We start from the raw sequence: 17,648 nt of genomic DNA, 5'->3' as shown, positions 1-17,648 counted from the left end.
TGTAGTTCCAAAGCTTTACTCACAGTCTGTTGTGCATACAGGTGCCCACATCCGTGCCATGTCCTCCAGGTCAGGGGCTCAGCCAACCTCCAGGCAAGATGAAGTACTCCGTTCCAACAATCCTCCAACATATGCCTTTCCTGAACGTCTCCCTTCTAGCGCCTATTTGAAGTACTCACAGTCCTGAGTTACACTGTAGTTCCTCCTTTCAGATGTTCTTAGAACTCTACTTGTATGGCAGACAGCTGTAGCCTGCTTCGGGGACTCCTTGCTACTAAGTCCCGGCTCACTCTCGTTGCTGTTGTGCCCCCAAGTCTTGTGTGGGAATACAGTGATGACAACTTTTATTCCTCCGGTGTCTGCTGCAGGACCATTAGTATCCATACAACCTCAGGGACCGGACCCCGGCCACGCGCTGAGAACTTGAGGAAGGGCTCTGCTCTAACACTAATCCTTAGTTCTCTTCTTCTCCTTACATTTCGTACAAAACTATCTTTCTTATGGAGAATTAGGCTTTCTACATTAAATATCTCTTTCCTGTGCCAGCAGATCCAGATCACTGAGGTCTGCTGCAGCACTTCCTTCCATCCATCCCACTCAGGGAATCTTCTCTTACAGACTGCCCTAGTCCTAATAATCTCCCGCTCTCTTGTGAAACTAAGCTCCACCCACCTCCCAGCACTCTTCGTGTTCCAAGCAGGGAGCCACCAAAGGTGCTTTGCTACACTACTATGTTGTGTGGGATGCAGGTGTTGGAGTGTAGTCAGGTGTCTCCATCTTACCTGAATGGTGGGGTACCACACCTCAGGAGGAGGTGCAGTACATCTGTGGCGACTGAACCCTCAGGGGCACCACAAGTACACCTGTGCAGAAGTGCGATGCCGGGAGCGATGAAGCAAGCAGGAGGGTGGCATCACAAGAATATGGGAGGCGCCGGACCCGGACCTGCAACACCCATCGGACCAGACCGCACCGGACCGCCCCCCGGGTGAGTATAATAAAAGTTATTTTTCTTATCTTGCAGGCCGGACCTGGGGCTTATCTACAGCATTATAGAATACTGTAGATAAGACCTGAAAGGCAGCAGCCACATCTTATAGCGGCCAAAACAGGTGACAGGTGCACTTTAATTTTTTGTAAACATTACCTAAGATGTGTTTTAATGCATTTTTGTAGAACACTTGCTTTATATAATGCAAAAGATATATTACTATGGTTTTTTATACTAATGGAGATAAACAAGCTGTGTTGTAATAAACTGTTTTTATATGTTTTAGTACCTGGTGTCAGGATTGGTGCTGTGTAACATGTTGTGCGTCATTAAAAGGAAAAAGATGGAAGAAAAATTGCAAGCTTGAGAAAGGGAGAGGTCACCTGAAAAGTCATTGCAGATGTGTTTCCCTCATCATCGGTCAGTGTCTCTGCTCTCCTGCTCAATCTTTGGAAGTGCATGTCTGCACAGGGATCACCCACACCCAGGATCTGTCTGCAAGTCAGAAGCTTGCTCAAGCCCATAACGCAGTCTCGATGATATGTTCACAGTGATGAATATACTGCAAAGTTATTTCTATTACTTGTATATATACACAGAATGAAATGTATTTGGATACAGTAAGAAGGAAAACAACTTGTCCCGTTTTCTGTTTTGTATGGACTATCGCTAGTTTGTGGGAGCCACTGCTATGCGGCTTTTATAGGTGAGGGACTTTAGTATTAAATAAGCTACTTTTTCCTTTTTTGGAGTACAAGGTAGCCAGTACATCACCACCATAAGAAACTCATTCCCTCAAAACTACTGCATATCGAAAAAAACATACAGAGACCAGGATAGGTGGAAGTCGGCATTTTACTTATAATTCTTAAATTTTTTACCATAAAAATTTCATAACTATAAAATTATCAAAGTGATTCCGGCCTGAAGCACTATGCCATCACTAAACACGGTGTTCAAGTCCGCTCTCATGACCGGAACTTCTAGAAATCACGTCCAAGTAGGGGTCCAGTTGCTTAGACGGGCATCAACCCCCACCCAACAAAAAGAGGGCTTGTTCATTGCCTTCTTGAAGGCCTGACCACAACATGTCAAGGCCAATATCCCTTAAATGGACACTATTAAACCTCATTAAACGGGAATTGTCTCCTTGTCGCCTTCTAATTTATGATGCCTAATCTTGACTCCAAAGCGTAGATGGCTGTTATGAATAGGTCACCGAGGCAGATAGCAGAAGTAGGCTAGGCCACCAGGAAACCAGAAAGGTTGGTAACTCAGTGGATTGCAGACCCCTAAACCTAACAACACAACTAGAAGTAGCCGTGGGGCGTACCTACGATGCCCTAGACGTCTTGGCACATCCAGAGAACTGACTAAGCTTAAAGCAAGAAAGGTGAAATCTAAACTGCCCCGGAGTAGAACCCCAAAGAAATCGATAACCCCCAAACATATATTGTCGGTGAGACAAGATGAGGCACAAACACAGGCAGAAAATAGACTGAGCAAATGATGGGGCCTAAACTGTCTAGATAGGATAGGAAAGGAAAGACACTGTCTGCAATCACGTAAAAACCCTAAAAAATCCAACACGTCTGATGTGCAAAATACACTGAGGTCTCAAGACCTCTCCCCCTCTATATCAGCATTCTGGTGTGAACTGGCAGCAAAGCAAAAGAGGCTAATATACAGAGGACTGAAGAAACTGACACAAGCTGTAACTTATGGAGCAGGGTCCAGCACTGCCCCAGCAGGGAGCACGCTGAACCCTCACAGCAAAGCAGAAAGAGGCAAACCCAGATCAGATGCAAAGGATTAGCAAATGAACAACTTAACTGAAAAATGCAGGATCAGGCAGGAGACAGCAGACCTCAAAATGCACAGGAAGAAACAATCATCAGCAGCAACTGAGGGAAGCCTGCTCACTTATATCCTCCCAGCCAGTAACCCCTGATTTCCAATCATCGTCGTCAGGTGGCAGACTTCTATCAACCCGTCCAGTTCCACTACCCACAGTAACCACCAGAGGGAGCCCCAACTCAGAAGTCAGATCAAGAGAATTCACAACAGATGGCGAAACAAGATATATGGATATTGACAGTTCTGTGGGATCTCTCAATAGATTCGGCATCTCTAGCTCATTGTAAAACATTTATGGGTATTATTTCAGACCAAACTATAATAAGTTCGGAGAAGAAGCTAGCCTAATGATCCAACTCTGATCACATAAGGTTCATTAGCTCTGCAAGGTTTAGGATGCATATATCATTCCAACCATCATGCATGACAAGGATAGTGGGAATTTAGGATTGTCTGCTGATGGTCACCACCTCAGGACTTGATGCCACCTTAAGTCTTTTATTTATCTCCAAGAAACTTCAAAATACCTAAAGCAGAGATTTCTGCTACTTGGATGGCAATCCGCTCTCTGGGCTGCTCAAAAAACACAAGAATGCCCAAGAATCCAAGCATTTAGACATACTTATGGAAAAAGAAAACTGTAGTATTAGATCAATAAGACAGGGTGGATATACCTCGCGTAACAAGAGGAGTGTCAATTTTCTAGATTTCTGAGTCTTGGACATCGACTTTTGCCACCTCGGTGGCAGTGCCGATCTGAAATAAATGAACATCAAATTCACGGAGCTCTAAACCTAAAGAACAAAGACATAATAGAAGGATAGACTGAAATTGGAATCTGACAAGGGGGTAACCATCTTCATGAATCAGTAATGATTGTCCCAGTTTTCGTAAAGTTAAGTAATGGAACAAGCAACTTATGGGGCATGCCGGGCAGGATGTTGGAAAAAGGAGAACTCAGTGACGTTAACCAGACTTATCTGTCTTTTGCTTGGGCAACAGGATATGATGTTATAAATTTGTCAAAGATATACTGTATGATCAATTAAAAGACCACCTGGCTTAAATTTATGTAGTGGAATAAACTCGGTTATGCACAGTCAAAAGAAACACATGAAACAAATGCATCCTCAGGTGGAATACCATTACTTAGCTAGGAACATTTAGGATGAGATAAATGGTGGATTAATCTAAATTTATCCAGTTCTCTTTTTGGGACTATGCATAAGGGGGAAAACTGAAGGGTTTTAAATGGAGAGGGCTGGAAAGGATCTACCATTCTACCGAATTTTAGATCTTTGTTTAATTTTTCTGACATAATTTGGGGGTGATCTTTTACCAATTTAAAATTTTCAGAAATAATGGGAAGTTTTGAAAGTTTAAAGGGGATGAAGAAACCAAAAGAAAAGCCAAACCTAATTTGTGATGCTGCTTCCTTGTTCGGATAATGTTCTTATTGCAGGTACACTCATTGGGGTCCAATTTTTTACCAGGACCTGTTCTCTTACCTGGAAACTTTTTTGTATGACGGGAACATCTGTTAGCTGCATGGGCTCCCCCACAGTATGCACATTGGTCTGAGGATGATCACCGCCCATGTCCTTGTGATATTACTAGTTACAGTGGCCAGGGGTGAAAGGGGTTTGCCTTTGGGCAGTCATTAACTAAAGGCCCCATCTCACATAGCGAGATCGCTAGCGAGATCGCTAATGTGTCACCGATTTGTGACGCAACAGCGATTTCACCTGCGATCTCACTACATGTGACACACAGCAGCGACCGGCCCCCCTGCTGGATATCGCTGATTGTGCAGGAATGTCCTGGGCCATTTTTCCGTCATAGACATCCCGCTGGCCAGCGCGCATCGCTGTGTTTGATCGCTGGATCCTTGCTGCGTCGCTGAAGAGATCTGCCTATTTGGCAGCTTACTAGCGATCTTTAGCAACACACCAGCGATCCCTACAAGGTTGCATCATTCCCGGGATCGCTGATGCGTCGCTAAGGGCCCCGTTACATTTAGCGGCACACCAGCGATCCTGACCACGATATGACCCGGTCAGGATCACTGGTACATCGCTAAATGGTCACTAGTGAGCTGCCAAACAGGCAGATCTCAGCAGCGACGCAGCAGCGGTCGTTACTTACCTGTCAGACGCGGCGATGATGACGTTCTTTGCCCGCGTCCACGCGTCGCTTGTCGACGCCAGCAGGAAGCCCAGCAGGAAGCCGCTGACGAGAAATGGCCCAGGACGTTCTCGCGCGATCAGTGATAGCCAGCGGGGGAGCCGGTCGGAGGTAAGTATCACATGTAGCGATACCGCTAGCAATATTGCTGCTGCGTCACGAAATCGGTGACGCTTTAGCGATATTGCTAGCGTTATCGCTATGTGTAAAGCCACCTTTAGTGAATCAGGACCCTGAAGCCAGATATCAGAGGCTTGAACTCCTTACCCCAGTTCAGGCTGGAGGGCCCGGCATCTGCAAAAGTCTTCATTGTAGCGCCACCAGGTGCTGTTGCCATACGACTTGTAAGAGCTAAAAATGAACACACTGTTCCATATTAATATTTTTTCAAGGCTATATGTTCCAATAATGATTTGAGTACTGGGACTAAAGTTGAACCCAAACCTGCCCCCAAGCCTGTGAACATTGGACTCATTGGTTGAAATTGGGTTTTGAGGGTTTGAATTTGCCACATGTACTCCACCACTAGCAGCGAGGGATGGGGCTTGACTTTTTGCCCTGAAACATCTGTTGACAGTGCTACGTGAGGACCTTGAAGTGCTGGATGATGGATTCTGAAGAAAAAGAAGGGGAGCGCCATCTAGAGGATCTTGACGTCCTACTGCGATCCAAGAAACAGTAAAGATGAGACCTCGTCAAAGAGGTCCTTGAAGGATGTCTGGTTCACCTCCTACGTCATTTCCCGGAATAATGCTGACAATGGTGGCTCAAACGAGGTACCACAGAGGGATGAGGCGTGCATGCCTCTGGTAGTATATATGCTGGGCCCCTGGGGTTGGAAAAGGGGTTAAACAGCTGGAAGGGTGGGGAAAATTTGCTGGATGCTGGAAACCAATGCAGGTGGAGATTCTTCAGCGAAGTTTCCATCCTTCCTGACAAATAGGATACCAAAAAGAGTGGGATGTGGATTAAAATTAGCTTGCTGATGCATCAAAGGAACTGCAGCTGTGGGCAATATACAAAAGAGGTAAGCAGGGTGATATTAGCACTCACACTCAATTCAAGAGTGGCAGTCTCTAGGACCAGGAAGAAATCAGGAGCTCTAGGATGAGGTGCAGGAGATGTCATAGCGGGCAGGGGGCAGCAGTTCCACACTATGATGAGTGTAGGATGGAGCAGGGACACAGACAGGTTCAGTGAATTGCAGACCAGCAGCCTCTCTGCAAATGCACCATCTCCTCATTAGAGACCGGAGCAGAGTTGAGCTCTAAAAGTATATGGTCCCCTTCATACTGCGATTTTAATATCAGGTCATCCATTATCTGGTGTTCCATACCTCAGGAGTTAGTTCCCATTAGACCGCTGAGAAGCTGCCAGGATCCAGAGAAGGTAGCAGTCGACCAGTTGATGTGAACTCTGCCGGTATCTATACAGCTCTGGGTGGGGCAAAGGGACCCGGGAAACCTAGATCAGTTGGTTAGCCTGAACAAGCATTTTTTTGCCCCTTGACTGCATACAGGACTTTACCCAAGAGTTGGAATCATTTAGGCCCCTGGAAGCACAGGAGCCTGGAAAAGGTACACAACCTTTGGATGGGGTTAGTTAAAAATTGCTGCAAAAACAAGTTACATGGTGGTGCAGTCGTCCAAGGCAACAGATTGATACGGACTGTTATGAATGATCTGGCTGCAAACCGCAGAATAACCTTTTTCATTTATTTTAGTAAGTTGCCAAAATAAAGACATTTGAGTTCAAATATCTTGGGTCACTGCCTCATTACTGTACTGTCATGAAAGCTGCTGCCTAACATGAACCCATTTTTAATCTAAGATCTATTGATTAAAATGTACTCAAAAAACAGAGAAAAACGGATCGACCAGCTGAATATGAATAAAAACCTTCTCCTTTATTTCAAGTCATTAAAAGTAGGTCCAGACAAGTTAAGAACAAGAAAACATTCTGACGCGTTTCTGGCCGAAGCCCTTAGTCATAGAATATTATGTTATAAAATAACATAATATTCTATGACTAAGAGCTTTGGCCAGAAACTCGTCAGAATGTTTTCTTGTTCTTAACTTGTCTGGACCTACTTTTAATGACTTGAAATAAAGTAGAAGTTTTTTTATGTTTTTTCTTGTTTTTGGCTTCTGATTAAAATGTACTTTGTTTGTGGTACAACTAGTGTTGAGCGATACCGTTCGATACCCAAAAATATTGTATCGGATGGTATCGCCCGATACGAAAAAAATATCGGGTATCGCCGATTCCGATACCGGAAGTCCCATTCAAGTCTATGGGACTTCCGGTATCGGAATTTAAAAAAGCCCTTTATTTCCTTGTTGGCTAATTCTACATAATTGAAAACAAATAAGAATCATGTAGAATGTATTTTGGGAGGTGGAGGAGACATTAAAGGCATAGTGGTTTATTCAAATCACATGGCATAGCATTAATTCCAATTTTTTTTTCAAGACGTTCGGAGTTAAAAAGATATTGACTATGTTAACATTTTTTATATTTTGTCAGATATGTATGTTTCACAACTTCCATGCTCGTCACCTTCTTTTGTACTTCTCCCACACTTTCTCCTTCATGATCCGCAGCAGTAGCATTTTTTTCATCAACTTTTTCTTCACCTTATTCATTTTCTTCTTCTTCATCTTCTTCCCATTAATTTTTTTTTTCCATTCTTCATATTCTTCTTATTCAGCTATTATTAATTTTCATATGCTATTTCTTCATCTTCTTCCTATTCTTCTTTTTCTTCATTTTCTTATGGTGACAGGCATTCCTGTAGTACTTATCTATAAAAGTTATAAGATTACACCTTACGTTCTGCCTGTCACTAAAGATTTACAACAGGATTTGTCCGCGTTCAGTTTGGCCTGCAGCAGCAGGCATTTACCAGAGGCATTACGAGGAGGAACGGACTCACCCCCATTTACTGCTTAGTCTTCTGCTTATAATTTTGATTTCTTCTATGCTGATTTTTAGTCTTATGCTTAATGTTCTTCTGCTTTCTGTTCTTCTGCTTTTGCTTCTTCTGCTTCTTGTTCTTCTGTCTTTTGTTCTGTATCTTGGTGGTTGTCTTCATGTTCTTTATCCTCTTGGTCTTATTATTTAGGGTCATATTTCTGGTCTTCTTTGGTGTGGTCTTCAGGGTCGTCGTCATCAGGGTCGTCGTCATGGAGATCAATAAGGATTACCAAAGACAATTTCAAAAAGCTTGATCTTGGAAATGTAGCAGAAGGTACAAGAAGAACCAGCTGACAGTGCTGGAACCTGGGTGGGTAGCAGAAGGTACCCATCCAAAGCAAAGTAGCCAGGCCGCAAGCTGGCCGCAGTTACCGAAACCCACAGTCCTACAGGGGGTCCATGTCCCATTGGCACTACGGATCCAGCCTTGAGTGCCAGTTCCCGCAGCCCACATAGGAGTCACCTAAACTGCAGGCACCGTAGAGTCGGCTAACCCGGCCGCAAGACGACAGGACAACGGATTGGTGGCATAGTGACCTTGACACTACCCGGAAACAGCTGGTGTGCTGGAATCAGGCAGGGCAACAGGGAGTACCCGTGCCAAAGACACTGCCGAGAACCAGCTGACGGTGCTGGAACCCAGATGGGTAGCAAAAGCTACAAGAGCCAATGGCACTACCGAGGAACAGCTGACGGTGCTGGACCACGGTTACTAGGCAGGAGGTACCTGTGCTAAAAAGCACTACCAAGGACCTGCTGACGTTGCTGGACCTCGGATACTGAGATGGAGGCACCTAGGCCAAAGGATCTGGCGAGAACCAGCTGACAGTGCTGGAACCCGGGTGGGTAGCAGAAGGTACCCATCCAAAGCAAAGTAGCCAGGCCGCAAGCCGGCTGCAGTTACCGAAACCCACAGTCCTACAGGGGGTCCATGTCCCATTGGCACTACGGATCCAGCCAGTGGTGGATCTTAATAGGGGCGGATGGGGCGGTCGCCCCGGGCGCAAGGTTTTTTGGGGGCCCAGGGCAGGGGCCAATCCGGTCGGCATCTGTGTGAGCCGCCGCCGCCCAGTGGCGTAGGTAGGGGGTTGCGGGGGGGGTGCGGGGGGGCGGGCCGCCCCAGGCGGCACGTGTGTGGGGGCGGCGCAGCACGGCAGGAGCAGAAATTCCTCCTCTCTGTGCTGTGGGACTCGGGAGAGAAGCGTGGAGGCGGCCGGCCGAGGCACAGTGAGGAGAGAAGAGGACTGAGTATTAGCAGGAGATTTTGGCAGCGGCTAGCGCAGGTGGGTCACAGGTCACTCACCATTTGGGAGGAGGAGGCTCTGCCGCTCCCCAGCCTCCCTCCATGCTCAGCCAGCTGCTGAGCTCTCCCTGCGGGCGGCTTCCTTCCTCAGTGTCACACAGAGTCACTCACACTCACACACACAGCAGCCAGGTAGTCGCAGGCAGCCTGTGTAAGGCTGTGTGCACACACTGCGGATTTTGCTGCGGTTCCGCAGCGGTTTTTGACATGTCAATTCTTTCTGCGGATTCTCCTGTGGTTTGCCATCTCCTCTATTGAGGAGATGAAAAACCGCAGGGCAAAACCGCAGAGCAATCCGCAGGTAAAACCGCAGGTATTTTGACCTGCGGTTTCACCTGCGGATTTTACAAAATCCGTGCGGATGAATCCGCACCTAATCCGTAGCGTGTGCACACAGCCTAAGTGTAACTTATATATTAACACAAAAAAATGGAGTGAAAGTCCAAAATATTTTAGAAACGTAAGAAATTTATTTGAGGAACAACCCCGTTATCCCGTGCTAAAGTGCTTACCCATCATGTGCTCCAGGACAAGTGCAGCGCCGCCATCAGCGCAAGTGCAGCGTGGCGGCGCTGCACTTGTCCTGGAGGCTGGAGCACATGATGGGTAAGCACTTTAGCATGGGATAACAGGGTTGTTCCTCAGGGTGCGCACCTGGGTTCTTCCCTACACTTTGTGTCCTGGTTTTATGGCCCATCATTACAAGAAACACTTGGCTCCTTTTCACTTAATATTATATGGACAGGACAATTAGCAGCTGATATTACCCGATTCCTTCATTGTAGATGTTGTTTATAATTGTCAGTACGATTTTTATGTATAATAAATTTCTTACATTTCTAAAATATTTTGGACTTTCACTCCATTTTTTTGTGTTAACATGTTATGTGGGAGTGTCCATTATCGATCCCCTTTGAGTCATAATTTTACAAATGGTGACTCACCTGGGGTACATTGCGAATTGTTCCATTTGGTATTGTTTTATATATATATATATATATATATATATATATATATATGTAACTTATACTGCGGCCAGGGGCAGAGGAGGCGGAGCTGAGCCTGCACATTACTGTCTGTGCTGCCTGGGAGCACTGTCGCAGGCAGTGTGTCAGAAATGAATGTCTGTCTGTGACTGTGTGATTAATCATTAACATGCCTAACCAGTAGCTGGCCAGGCCGGTACCCCCTCCCAAGCGCGGCCATTTTATTCCTTTCCAGACCCCGCATCCGAGCAGGCCATTCACCGCCCGGGGGGGCGCCAAATTCGGGAACAGCCGATTTAATATTATTTATATTGTTTGACCATACAATACAATTTCTTGTGAGAAAAAAGTAATTTTTCTTTGTTTTTATGGTCTAATAAATGTTACAATTTGTATACCTAAAAATCAGCATATGCAGTGTTTTTGTGAGAAGAGCCACAAAATTTTGACAGAAAATGTTTTCCTGGGAAGTGGGGTACAGGGGCCCAGGTTTTATGAACAGCCCCGGGCCCATAGTCCACTTAATCTGCCACTGGATCCAGTCTTGAGTGCCAGTTCCCGCAGCCCACATAGGAGTCACCTAAACTGCAGGCACCGTAGAGTCGGCTAACCCGGCCGCAAGACGACAGGACAATGGATTGGTGGCATAGTGACCTTGACACTACCCGGAAACAGCTGGCGTGCTGGAACCAGGCAGGGCAACAGGGAGTACCCGTGCCAACGAAACTTCTGAGCAGCAACTGGTGATGTTGGAACCCAGGGACAATCATGGTGTAGGCCGAGGCCTACTTGGTGGCAGTATTATATAGGTTGTAGACTACAACAGACTGTCAACATGCTCCAATTAGGCATCTGTCTCCACTCTGTTTCCAGGATTTCACATGACCACCAACACCGCCAGTTTATGCGTACAGTAGCCGTCTGCCCAATCCACACGTGTTCCTGTGTTACTGGGGTTCAGTAATGTCAGCAGATCCCATGATGTGTGTCTGCCAATGTCTCCTGCTCTGTCCACATTCCCACCGCTTGCAGTGGGAAGGTGGACAGCGCAGGAGACAGTGCCGGACACATATTGGGGGATCTGCTCACGTAACAGAACACCAGAAACACAGGAACACGTGTAGAATGCGTGGACGGCAACTGTGAGCAAGAACTGGCGGTGTTGGAGGTCAGGGGAAATACTAGAGACAGAGTGGAGACAGAGGCCAAATCAGAGAATGTTTAAATCTGAAGTAGTTACAATTTGGAGGCAGCAGCAGTTTACCCTCCACACAGCAGGGGATCAGCTGACGTTACCGATCCCCACTTTCACATGAACGAGTGTTTTTTTCTGTGTGGACAGCACTTCCGAGCTCCAACTAGCGTTGTTGGAGCCCAGGGACAATCAGGGTGCAGGCCGAGGCCTACTAGGAGCCAGGTGTAAAGCTGTGGTATTTTGACTTTGGAGGGAGCAGGACACTTTGCCCTCCACACAGCAGGGGATCAGCTGACGTTACCGACCCCCACTTTCACATGAACAAGTGTGTTTTTCTGTGTGGACAGCACTTCCGAGCACCAACTGGCGTTGTTGGAGCCCAGGGACAATCATGGTGCAGGCCGAGGCCTACTTGGTGGCAGTTTTAGATTGTTTGTAGGCTACAACAGACTGTCAACGTGCTCCAATTAGGCATCTGTCTCCACTCTGTTTCCAGGATTTCACATGACCACCAACACCGCCAGTTTATGCGTACAGCAGCCGTCTGCCCAATCCACATGTGTTCCTGTGTTACTGGGGTTCTGTAATGTCAGCAGATCCCCTGATGTGTGTCTGCCAATGTCTCCTGCTCTGTCCACATTCCCACCGCTTGCAGTGGGAAGGTGGACAGTGCAGGAGACAGTGCCGGACACACATTGGGGGATCTGCTCACGTAACAGAACACCAGGAACACAGGAACACATGTGGAATGCGTGGACGGCAAATGTGAGCAGGAACTGGCGGTGTTGGAGGTCAGGGGAAATACTAGAGACAGAGTGGAGACAGAGGCCAAATCAGAGAATGTTTAAATCTGAAATAGTTACAATTTGGAGGCGGCAGCAGTTTGCCCTCCACACAGCAGGGGATCAGCTGACGTTACTGAACCCCACTTTCACATGAACGAGTGTTTTGTTCTGTGTGGACAGCACTTCCAAGCAACAACTGACGATGTTGGAGCCCAGGGATAGTCATTTTGTAGGCTGAGGCCTACTTGGAGGCAGTTTAAGATAAGACGCTGTTTGACTTTGGAGGCAGCAGGAGAGTTTGCCGTACACACAGCAGGGGATCAGCAGACGTTAACGAACCCCACTTTCACCAAAACAAGTGTTTTTTTCTGTGTGGACAGCACTTCTGAGCACCAACTGACGTTGTTGGAGCCCAGGGACAATCATGGTGTAGGCTGAGGCCTACTTGGAGCCAGGTGTAAATCTGAGGTTGTTTGACTGTGGAGGGAGCAGGACACTTTGCCATACACACAGCAGGGTGTGACGTTACCGTTAGATCAGGGTCTGACGTTACCGAACCCCGCTTACACATGAGCGAGTGTTTTGTCTGTGCGGACAGCACTTCTGAGCACCAACTGGCGGTGTCGGAGCACAGGGAAAATCACGTAGTAGGCCGAGGCCTACTTGGTGGCAGTTTGCGATTGTTTCTAGACTACTACTAACTGTCAACGTACTCCAATTAGGCCTCTGTCTTCACTCTGTTTCGAGTATTTCCTCTGGCTTCCAACCACACCAGTTGCTGCTCTGAAATGCCATCTGCTCAACCCACACTTGTTCCTGTGTTACTGGGGTTCTGTAACAGCAGCTTCTCCCTAGAGGTGAGTCAGGCAATGTCTCCTGCTCTGTCCACATTTCCACTACAAGTAGTGGGAATGTAGACAAAGCAGGAGACATTGCCGTGCTTACCTCTGGAGATGAGCAGATGTTACAGGACCCAGGTAACACAGGAACAAGTGTGGATTGTGCAAACGGCACTTGAGAGCAGAAACAGGCGGTGTTGTAGGCCGGAGGAAATACTCAAAACAGAGTGGAGACAGAGGGCAAATCAGAGAACATATTAAATCAGAGGTAGTCAGAAGTTGTAGGCAGCAGAAGAGTTTGCCGTACACACAGCAGGGGATCAGCTGACATTATCGAACCAGACTTACACATGAGCGAGTGTTTTGTCTGTGCGGACAGCACTTCTGAGCACCAACTGGCGGTGTCGGAGCCCAGGGAAAATCAGGTAGTAGGCCGAGGCCTACTTGGAGCCAGGTGTAAATCTGAGGTTGTTTGACTGTGGAGGGAGCAGGACACTTTGCCATACACACAGCAGGGGATCAGCTGACGTTACCGAACCCGACTTACACATGAGCGAGTGTTTTGTCTGTGCGGACAACACTTCTGAGCACCAACTGGCGGTGTCGGAGCACAGGGAAAATCAGGTAGTAGGCCGAGGCCTACTTGGTGGCAGTTTTCGATTGTTTCTAGACTTCTAGACTACTACTAACTGTCAACGTACTCCAATTAGGCCTCTGTCTTCACTCTGTTTCGAGTATTTCCTCTGGCTTCCAACCACGCCAGTTGCTGCTCTGAAATGCCGTCTGCACAACCCACACTTGTTCCTGTGTTACTGGGGTTCTGTAACAGCAGCTTCTCCCTAGAGGTGAGTCAGGCAATGTCTCCTGCTCTGTCCACATTTCCACTACAAGTAGTGGGAATGTAGACAAAGCAGGAGACATTGCCATGCTCACCTCTGGAGATGAGCATATGTTACAGGACCCAGGTAACACAGGAACAAGTGTGGATTGTGCAGACGGCACTTGAGAGCAGAAACAGGCGGTGTTGTAGGCCGGAGGAAATACTCAAAACAGAGTGGAGACAGAGGGCAAATCAGAGAACATAGTAAATCAGAGGTAGTCAGAAGTTGTAGGCAGCAGAAGAGTTTGCCGTACACACAGGAGGGGATCAGCTGACGTTACCGAACCCCACTTACACATGAGCGAGTGTTTTGTCTGCGTGGACAGCACTTCTGAGCAACAACGGGCATTGCTGTAGCCATGGAAATAAAGTTCAGGTCATAGAAACATGAACACAACAGGAGACCTGGATCCTGTTGCCAGCCAATTATTTATTCTGGAAGAGGACTGGCAAATTCAGGTGAGATCCAGGCCTTGGTCATTTTCAGAAAAGTAAGCCGGTCAACATTATCGGCGGATAGTCGCGTGCGACGGTCTGTTACCACACCACCTGCAGCACTAAAGACACGTTCCGATAATACACTGGCAGGAGGGCAAGCCAGCACCTCCAATGCATACTGGCTAAGCTCTGGCCATGTATCCAGCTTAGAGACCCAATACTTGAACGGGGAAGAGCCGTCTGGGAGTACACTAACAGGGTAAGACAAGTAGTCTGTCACCATCTGACGGAAACGTTGCCTCCTGCTGACTGGAGCCGTCTGTGATGGTGTAGCCATTTGTGGCAGTCCCACAAAACTTTTCTACATTTGGGCCATACTGGCCTTGCCTTGTCCTGCGGCACTACCTCTGCTACCTCTTTGTGCAGAGCTTCCTCCACTGCCTCTACCCACATTGCTGCTTTGAAAAGCACTACCAGCAACACTTGCGGGGGGAATGGAGAACATGATGGCCTGCACAAGTGTTTCTTGGTACTCCCGCATTTTTCGCTCCCGGTTCAACTGTGGTATGAGGCTTTGTAAGTTGTCCCGGTAGCGAGGATCTAGGAGGGTGTACACCCAATAATCAGCCATGTGGAGAATGTTGGCGATGTGGCGGTCATTTAACAAGCACTGCAGCATGAAATCAACCATGTGCTGCAGACTGCCAACTGGACCGGTAACGCTGTCCCCAGCTTGAGGCAGCATCTCTGCCTGCTCAGCATCACCCCACCCTCGCTGTACACACTGACTACTAGAGCCTTGTGTACCTCCCTCCTCTGGAGAGATGTGTTCCTCCTCCTCCATTGACTCCTCGTCATCCTCCTCACTAAGTGTCCCCTGCCTGGGCCTTTGTGTGGAAGCACGTTGCGCAGACTTGCCAGAAGCAGATGGCATTTCTGACTCCTCATCCTCGACCTCTTCATAAACCTCCTCATTTAGTGCTTGTAAGGTTTTTTGAAGCAGACAGATGAGGGGGACAGTCATGCTGATTAGTGCATCATCTGCACTGGCCATCCGCGTGGAGTCATCGGAGGCACGCAAAACTTGGCAGATGTCCCTCATAGTGGCCCACTCAGTGGTGGTGAAGTGTGTCCGGCGCACAGTGCGACTTGTTTGCGCCTGATGCAGCTGGTACTCCATTACTGCTGCCTGCTGCTCACAACCGCTCCAACATATGTAACATTGAATTCCACCTGGTGGGGAGGTCACATATGATGCGATGTTCTGGCAGGCGGAATCGGCGTTGCAGAGATGCAATGCGCGATCTTGCCATGCTGGAACGCCGCAAGTGAGCACACTCTAGGCGAACCTTGTGCAGCAGTGCATCAAGATCCGGATAGTCCCTCAGAAAGCTCTGCACGACCAAATTGAGCACGTGTGCCAGACATGGTATGTGAGTGAGGTTGCCTAGGCCCAGAGCTGCCACTAGATTTCGGCCATTGTCACTCACTACCAAACCTGGCTGGAGATTCGCTGGCACAAACCACACATCGCTCTCCTGCTTGATGGCATTCCAGAGCTCCTGTGCTGTGTGGCTCTGATTCCCCAAAGAAATTAATTTAAGGACGGCCTGTTGACGTTTGGCCACACCTGTGCTCATATCTGGCCTAACAGGCTCATGCAGTGCTGATTCCGAGGAACTAGAGTAGGAGGAGGACTCAATACTGTATGTACAGACTGCATTCCTGCAATCCTTGGAGTTAGCAGAATACGTACAGAGCCACTCTCCAGATCTGTACCCGGCTCCACAACATTGACCCAATGGGCAGTGAGGGAAAGGTATCGTCCCTGTCCATGGCTACTGGTCCACGCATCGGTGGTCAGGTGGACCTTGCTACTGACGGCGTTTAGTAGCGCATTTTTAATTTTTCCCTCCACATGCTTTTGCAGGGCAGGGAAGGCTTGCCTGCTGAAATAAAAGCGGCTGGGCACATTGTATTGTGGAACTGCCAATGACATCAAGTTCCGGAAGGTGTCAGTCTCCACCAGCCTGAATGACAGCATCTCAAGGGCCAGTAGTTTGGCAATGCCGGCATTCAGAGCCAGTGCTCGGGGATGGTTTGCCGAGTATGGCCGCTTTTTCTACCATGCCTGTGCTACCGATTGCTGGTGAGTGGCCTGGGAGTGTGCTGATGACTGCGAACGTGGTTCAGTGGGTGTAATTTCACTGGGTCTCTGGACAACAGTGGCAGTGGTTCTTCCATGGCGTTCCAGTGAGGAAGCCGAACCAGCTGTGTGTGAGCTGGAGGAAGAGGCCCCAACACGAGCTGAAGAGGTGGTAGGTGCTGCTGAAGGTTGGCCTACATCTTCAGTGTGTCTGTGTAACTCCACCTCGTGCTTGGTACGCACATGTTTCCACATATTTGTGGTATTGAGGTTGCTCACATTTTTCCCTTGTTTCACTTTCTGATGACACAGCTTGCATTTGACAAAGCAAATGTCATCTGCAACTGTGTCAAAAAAAGACCACGCACTGCAAGTCCTGGGAGCGCCCGTTTTGGGTTTTGGAAGAGGATTGCTTCTCACAGGTGCCAAAGTGGAGGCTACAGGCAACCAAGTCTGCCCCCGCCCTCTCCCTCCTCTTTTGGCCGTCCGGGGAATCTCTTCCTCAGAGCTGCTCCCACCACCTTCCTGTGCCTGACGCCATGATGGGTCAAGGACCTCATCATCTCCACTCCCCTCTTCAAGCACCGGCTGGTCCTGGGTTGTCTCGCCAGCACCATACGCACCAGAAATTGGCAACTGAGTCTCATCATCATCAGATGAGCACTGAGGTGTGCTGACAATAGGCACTGGCCCACCCGCCTCTTCAGATTCAGAGGGACAAAGCAGTTGCGCATCACTGCATACTCCCTCTTCTTCACGCTCTAGAATGCTGCTTGGCTGGCCACCTCTTTCCAAGCCAACAGATTCTGGGAACAGAAGTAAAGATTGAGATGGCTCCTGTCCAAGGCTCTCAGACTGCCTGGGCAATTTGGCAGGTGGTGAAGAGACAGATGGTTGCTCTTCAGTGCTCTGGCCTTGGGAGGATGCGGAAGTCATTGAAGTGGATGCGTTAGCTGCCATCCATCCGACAACGGCTTCAATTTGTTCGTCACGCAGCAGTGGGGTACAGCGAGGTCCAACAAAGCTGCGCATGAAGGACTGTTGCCTGGTAAAAGTGGGGGATGCCGG

This window comes from Dendrobates tinctorius, unplaced genomic scaffold (genome assembly GCF_039654945.1).
Source record: "Dendrobates tinctorius isolate UK_male_01 unplaced genomic scaffold, ASM3965494v1 ptg000250l, whole genome shotgun sequence".
NCBI lineage: Eukaryota > Metazoa > Chordata > Amphibia > Anura > Dendrobatidae > Dendrobates > Dendrobates tinctorius.
Note: the sequence above shows the minus strand (reverse complement) of the source record.